This window comes from Takifugu flavidus, chromosome 2 (assembly GCF_003711565.1).
Source record: "Takifugu flavidus isolate HTHZ2018 chromosome 2, ASM371156v2, whole genome shotgun sequence".
Taxonomy (NCBI): domain Eukaryota; kingdom Metazoa; phylum Chordata; class Actinopteri; order Tetraodontiformes; family Tetraodontidae; genus Takifugu; species Takifugu flavidus.
The window spans coordinates 11,609,708-11,616,487 of record NC_079521.1 but is presented as its reverse complement, the minus strand read 5'-3'; the positions used below and the strand labels follow the sequence as shown (position 1 = coordinate 11,616,487).

Here is a 6,780-nt window from a genome sequence, read left to right as displayed (position 1 = left end):
TCAGCTTGCAATGGCCTCATTCTAGACAGAACAGCGGGACTGTCGTGCTGCATGTCACCGTTTACAACCCACCCGCACACCTTCATCCCAGGAAACAGCCTTCAAATCTGTGTGGCAGTTCAATATCGGCTTGTCTAAAAGTGCCGTTTCAGGCAGAACCTTGGTCATTTCGATCCAACTCGGAATATGACCAGATCAGAACTATGACACGTTTTCATCGGCAAACCCATCAAGTGGAAGGGGGGCTTGAGCTGTTTGTGTAGAACCTCACAGGATGCGACCCAAATGAGCTCATCCGCACAAATGGCTTTTTTTTTTTATAGTTCAGGTTTGTTGCCTCAAAATAAATCTGAGTCACTAAGAGCCACAAACAGTAGGATGGAAACTAAGATGGTGATTAAAGTGCCAGAACATCAGGACGAATGAGACAATCTGGCTGAGAAAGGACGGGGAGGGGGGGCTTAAATACACGAAGACGAGTGGGGGGCAATTAGACACAGGTGAGAGATGTTGAGGTAATTAAGGTGAGGATGGAGAGAGAGAAGGAAAGGGGGAGGAAGGAAGGAATAGAGGGGCTGAAATGCAGCTGTAGCCCAACGGATCATGAGTCAGCAGGAAGGAAGCAGAGTCACATAAACTTTCAGGTTCTGGATCAATATGAGGTAAGTTCTACAGAACACATCCATGCCCTCCTGAATTGGGATCTGGACCTTCGCCACATCTGTTAATGCATGTAAAACCTCCAGGCTCATCTGTCCAGCTGGAGATCTCTTCGTCGTGGTGTCACACTTCTTCCACTTTAGTTCCTCCAACGAAGCGCCAGTTTTGAACGCAGCCTTTTTCAGCTCTGCACGCTGCTTCAGACGTGCTCCAAAGACCAGAAATGCACGCATCTGTGGTCAAACATACAGTTCCCCTATTGAACATTTCAACATGATTAAATCAAACCAGAACACCCTTTATTTCAGACTGATTTTGGTTTGGGCAAAAATGTTTAATTCTTTTAATTTTTAATGAAAACATCATTGCATTGCCTTCATATAGCTTTATTCTATGCACTTCATCTCACTTTAATTCTGAGAGTCTCCTTGAGTCCACATGAAATTGCTTGTAAGATGAGAGTAATCGGGCAATTTTCACACCACTAACTTAAACGTGCAACATTCACTTAGTATCCCTTAGTGACAGTGATAAAATGGTATTTTGTACACATCTCTTGTTTTGAGCACGCTTGACTGGCCACCATCGCTATAAATGACACACTAGTTTGTCTCGGCACTGTTTTGTGTTCAGCCCCTGGCAAGTTTCTAGGTTTGCAATTCAAGAGGAAAAGGGAGCCATGTATAGAAATTCAACTCTTGTTTTCATAATTCTGGCTGTGTAATTTTCCTGGAACTCATCTGCTTTTCTGGATGACTTTTACTGTGAGGTTTAAGGCAATAATACCCCTGTAGTCACTTTACTTCCCACTTCTGTTGGAAATATTTCCTCAGATTTGAGATTTTTCAACAACTTCTACTCCTGTTACACCCAGTGGAAAAATTATGCTGCTGAAAAGGACACGTAAAGGAGAATTTGAACGTACTAGCATTCGATGTTTGAAAATTATCATTAGCTCTGCCCAAAGCAGCATTAGAGCATAAAAAGGGTGCAAAAACGCCACCATCCCTCTGAATTTGTGATTTTTTGAATTACACATGTGTCCATTTCTTGACCCACTTTCTTTCCTTTAGCACACCGGACAATGGAGTTTGTCATTCCAACAGCAGCATAGAAAAGCATCAGGAGGAAGGATGATGAGAGACTAGAGGAAGACCAGAAACAGTTGCAGAGGATATGAAGAGTGAAGACATCAGTGATCCCTTTGGGGATCCCAACTCGGGGTTGTGACCGCCAGGCTGAGTGAGTGAGGAGCAACATCTGTCCAGCACCGTCAAGCTCCCCGGACTTTAGTAGAGGCCCAAACTTGGCCACCACTGAATTATGAGTGAGTATTTATACATAATTTCTTCTTCCGACTTGTTCAGTCTCTTCGCCTCACATGTGCTGCCTTTCTCTCATCTCGAGTTTCTTTTGTGTCACATTCAGGTCTGTTTGCACCTCATTATCCTTTTCAATTCAAGCTTGTCACTGCTCGAGTGACATTCAGTTATCGCCACATCACCTGTTGCACCTGTATTGCCTTGGCAACCTTTCATTCAGGGAACCTCAGTTGATCATTTTCTTTATGGCATTTCTGCCTGGAACTATGAGAGAAAACATCAAATGGAACCTGGCAGCTTTCAACCCAACTTGTGGCAATGATTGCATGGTTAAACAAGGGAGAGAGAAGAGAGAGAAAAGAAATAAGATGATAATAAAGAATCTTAAGAGAACTGTTATACTACATTATTGCACCCACATTTTCAGATAAGCTGAATGGAATCGCAAACTCAGACTTGGCACACAAACATCCAAAGAGTCTCATTAAAATGTTTTGAATGTACAGGCCAAGTGGACTCTCATGCTATTTTCCAAATTTATGCCTGAGCTTCTCTGTATCTAAAATGCTGGTATGTCTGTTCAACAAGGAAATTGGCCCAAACTTACAGCAATAAACTCAAATCGGCTGGTTTACACCCAACATTTTTCCCCTGATTATTTCAGCCAAAAAGTCGGCGTCAGCAGTTTTTTCATCGAAAGTCATTAACCAACTTAACTGACGATCTCGACTCAATTTTCCAACAACAGGGCTTTTGTTTTGTCCCACAGTGTGAAGAATTCATTCGATTCAGATCTTGTGCATAATTGTCTCGGCGAGATTCATTTAATGGCCGCTGTGAATGCTGCCGCCGACAGCTGTTGAAAGACCTCGCAATAACAATAACAGTGATAATAGCTGATGGGAAGGAAAGGGGCCAACTGAGGATCCAGCAGACCTAGAGCCCAGGAGAGTTCTATTCCAGGCTTGTTCAGGGCAGCATGGAGGGATAAACCTCATGGAAGCTTTTGTTGGCCGAAGCACATAAACTTCAAATAGAGGGGAATCGGTTCTGGTTTGCAAAGAGTAAACTGACAAGGACCTCTTGTGAAGCCAAAAGTATGAGCCATTTCATGAGAAACCAAGTTGTGGAGAACAAACGATAAAATGCCAAGTGTGAAGGGTCAAAAGTTTGAGCAGAAGAAGAAGGAGAAACCCGGTGGGCAGAAGCACTCCCCTGCAAAATGGCCCGGGGCTACTGACAAAAGGAAATGGTAAGAGTGGCTCCATAACTGCACCAGACAGACTAAAAGGAGCTGCGAGGAGGAGAGATGGAGCATGTTGGAGCGTGTCATCCAGTGTGTGGCTCAGGGAAAAGGAAAAGGTGTGGTGAAGTTCGAAGGAAACAAACCAAAGAGGCTCCATCAGCACCAAAGCCATGAAAGTGACAGCAAACCAATGCAGGAGGAGGAGGAGGAGGGGGAGGAGGAGAGGCAGCTGGGGGAAAAACAAAAGAAAAATGCCGCAGACATCAGGGAGCGACATTGGAAAGATCAGATGTGTCAGCGTTCGACAAGGCGATGTCAAAACATTTGATGCAGGTAAATCGACAGAATCTTAGAAGACAACATACCGAAGGAATAAAGGAACAAGTTGATTTGGAAGCACTTCTTTCTCCTCGGGTGTTGCTCGTGACAGTTCATTCCATTTGCATTTAAACATTTCTGTATTTCAATTTCACCTCAGTCATATCTGCAGCTCCAATAAAAATGCATTTTGGTCCAATGAGGAGGGTTTATTGGCCCTCTAGCATTTCACTGGGTCTGTGTGCAAATCAATGGTGAAGGCGCCGCTGTAGGAAACACCATAAAAGCCGGCAGCAGCGGTGCACTGTCCCAGTCTCCCAGAGGAAACCATCCTGGCAACCTTGATTGCTTTTCCACCACTTGGATACAGCATGTCTGCCAAGCCTCCACCACTCGCCTTCACTCACATCCTTTGTTTGTCTTTTCCTGCCACACTCGGGCTGCCATGACGCCGTTCCAGTGCTCCCAATCCCACTCCTACAAATACTCGAATGAAAAGCAAAGGAAACGCTTTTATCATCTGTGTAAATGTCCCCCCCCCCCACCCGTTTTTTTGTTTGGATTTTTTTGAAAGTCAATCCTGTGTTTGCCAAATGATAACTTGTCTGCAACAGCGTGAAATTTGCTTGAATTTATTAATTGTTCTATTTTTTATGTGAGATTTTATACTGTACAGCATGTTATGCTGATTCCCACTGGGTGGTCTTACAGTTTCTCTATGATTGCAAATAGAAGCAAAAGCTTTTAAGGGACCGACAAAAAGATGTGAACTAGATTTGAATAAAATGAGCACCGTGAGACATTACCTATAAGAGGCTGCGTGGGTGTTGAGCCTGTTAAGGTATACATGATTTTGCCTGTGTTAACACATATTTATTATTAAAATACTCTTAAAGATTTTTCCCCTGATTAAACTGGGTGAGGGTTTCATATTCAGTGCCCGAATGTGTGCTCTTGAGCCAGAGTAGCAGCCTGTTAAATCAAAATATGCTGTGTCCACTCCGCCTGCCTGTTTATCCCCTCCCATTTGTGCAGACTTAAGTTCAAGTTGATTTGCTAATTCCAAACAGGTGCCGACCAGATTAACAACAGCCCTCAGTGAGCGCAAAGAGGCATGAATCATAATAACGCAGCCAGCAACTCAGATAACTTGGAACCCCCAAGTCTGAAGGTGCCAATATATGCACGCTCCCCAGCGGGACAGCCAGGTCTGTTGAATTGTCCTCGTCTCAGACTCAGAAAATATGTCACATGACAATGCGTTTGCAGATGAATGAACGCCTGTTTGTAGACGTTCTGGACTATGCTTGAGCAAGAATGCCATCTCCAAAACTGAATCTCTCATCTTTTGGTTTTTACCATTATTTACTAATTGTCATTGGAGTCATAAAGGAGACTTGTCACACACCACCTGGAGATCGTGAGCCTACATTAAATGAAGTGCTACCTCAGTTTTAGAGAAGATACAGTTAACCTGTCGTAATACAAGATATGTGCGTTTCATTTTTTCTGTACCATATTACAATAACAAATGATAATAAATATGATAATAGAACATAGAAATGTGCCTCTTAAAGCGAACATATTAACCACATAAATGCATCTCACCTTTGCGTGATAAAGCTGTCATTGCGGCAGCTGTAGTTTCAACTGGGTCAGAGTTTTATCACCACACCACCCAAATTCATCATCACTTTATTATGCACCACTGGACCTTAAAATATATCGGCTAATTAAGCAGCCACAGCTGGATCAGCCCACAGACCTTCATCTTTCTCCACCGGCGAGTGACAGGGAGGCGCGCCTGAGTGATGCACCATTGTCCGTCAGGGGGACTCTTTTGTTCACTATAATCTTCTCCCCACCTCATGCGTGCTTTATTTGGAAGATGTGGAATAAAGAAAAAGCAGATAAAATGCTCCCTTAGGCGTTCCTTGTTGTTGAATGGCAACTTAAGAATGTCTCCAACTGCCACGCTTTTCAAGCAAAGAATACAGAGAAAGTCTAATTTTTGTGTTTTTCATTCAATGACAGGTTCTCATCCTCTGCTGATATTGTTATTTAGACCGACCTAAACTTGCCTCCCTTCTGTACCAAATGGAAGAATTGGGGTCAGGAGTCCCATCCTGATTCCAACAAAGCAGCTCGAAAGTCTATTGTTGTATAATGGGATAAGGCTCCTGTCCACTGGGCACGGAGGCGCCGTGCCTGCCAGAGCCGAGCGTGGCTATTTTATACAATTTTGACAATTTCACCCTAAATTCTGCAGACACACAGAGTGTGCTCTGCTGACAATATCCACAACAGTGCATACATGTTTACTTATGGAGGAACTGCGGGAAGCACGGGCAAAACTACAATGCTTGAGTATCTCAGCTGAATAAAGATTGGAGAAAAAAAAGTAATTTTATATTTTGGCATGGGCCAATATTCTGATCCTCCTTATGGCCCCTTTTCATTGTCAACAATAATCTTTAAAATAGCCATCATCTCTTGAGAAGGTAGATGCTTATCAGCACAGATAATCTCTTCACAATCCTGCCACTGAGTGATCCTCACACGGAGCCCCCCCTCCCCCACGATAGGCTATTGTAGTCCAGCTAAAGCGCAGAACCTGTCTGCATTTCACTGACAGCACCGTGACAAGATGGTGACAAAGGTCAGTTGTTGCTGCAGGAGATGTGACAAAGTGGCAAACGACACGGCTCTGTGGTTTATCCAGAGTAAAAAAGGTGAAGGGGCTGCGTCGAGAGACGGGCATTAATGGAAAGCGACTTTCGGGTCACAACTCGTAACACTGGTTATTGGTTACCACTGTCAGGACACAGAATGGAACGTTAGGCCGATTCTCTTGTGTGTACTGCCTTTGTAATAAAAGTGAAACAGGCTTCAGGAGCCAAGACTGATTCCTGGAAGTCATCTCTCATTTCCTCTGAACCAGTCAGGCCAGAACACCCAGGAGAGGTACCTTTAAAATTTAATATTCTCTTACTAAGTCATTAATACTAAATGCCTTACTCCTAATTTGCTAATTATACCAGCATATATGTATATCTCTACTGCTTTTATTTCAGAATAATGAAGATTTCTTATCTGGTGGACACTAGAGTCTGAGGTGAATTAGCTATCTTAATAGGCAAAACGTTTTGCTATGCTAACATGTTTCCTCAGCAGATTTTCTGTCTGTCTCAAGGTTTTGTTTGTTCAGGCTGCTGTTTTTTCATACCTCCTCCT

The 6,780-nt window shown here is 43.4% G+C and overlaps 1 long non-coding RNA gene across 1 annotated transcript; it reads left to right on the top strand.

Annotated features, from left to right (window-relative positions):
- Window positions 1-523: 523 nt before the first annotated feature.
- Window positions 524-2,246, top strand: LOC130521814 (uncharacterized). Its single transcript, XR_008949463.1, has 3 exons — window positions 524-662; window positions 1,734-1,987; window positions 2,089-2,246. It is a non-coding gene; the product is annotated as an uncharacterized LOC130521814 (long non-coding RNA).
- Window positions 2,247-6,780: the final 4,534 nt, after the last annotated feature.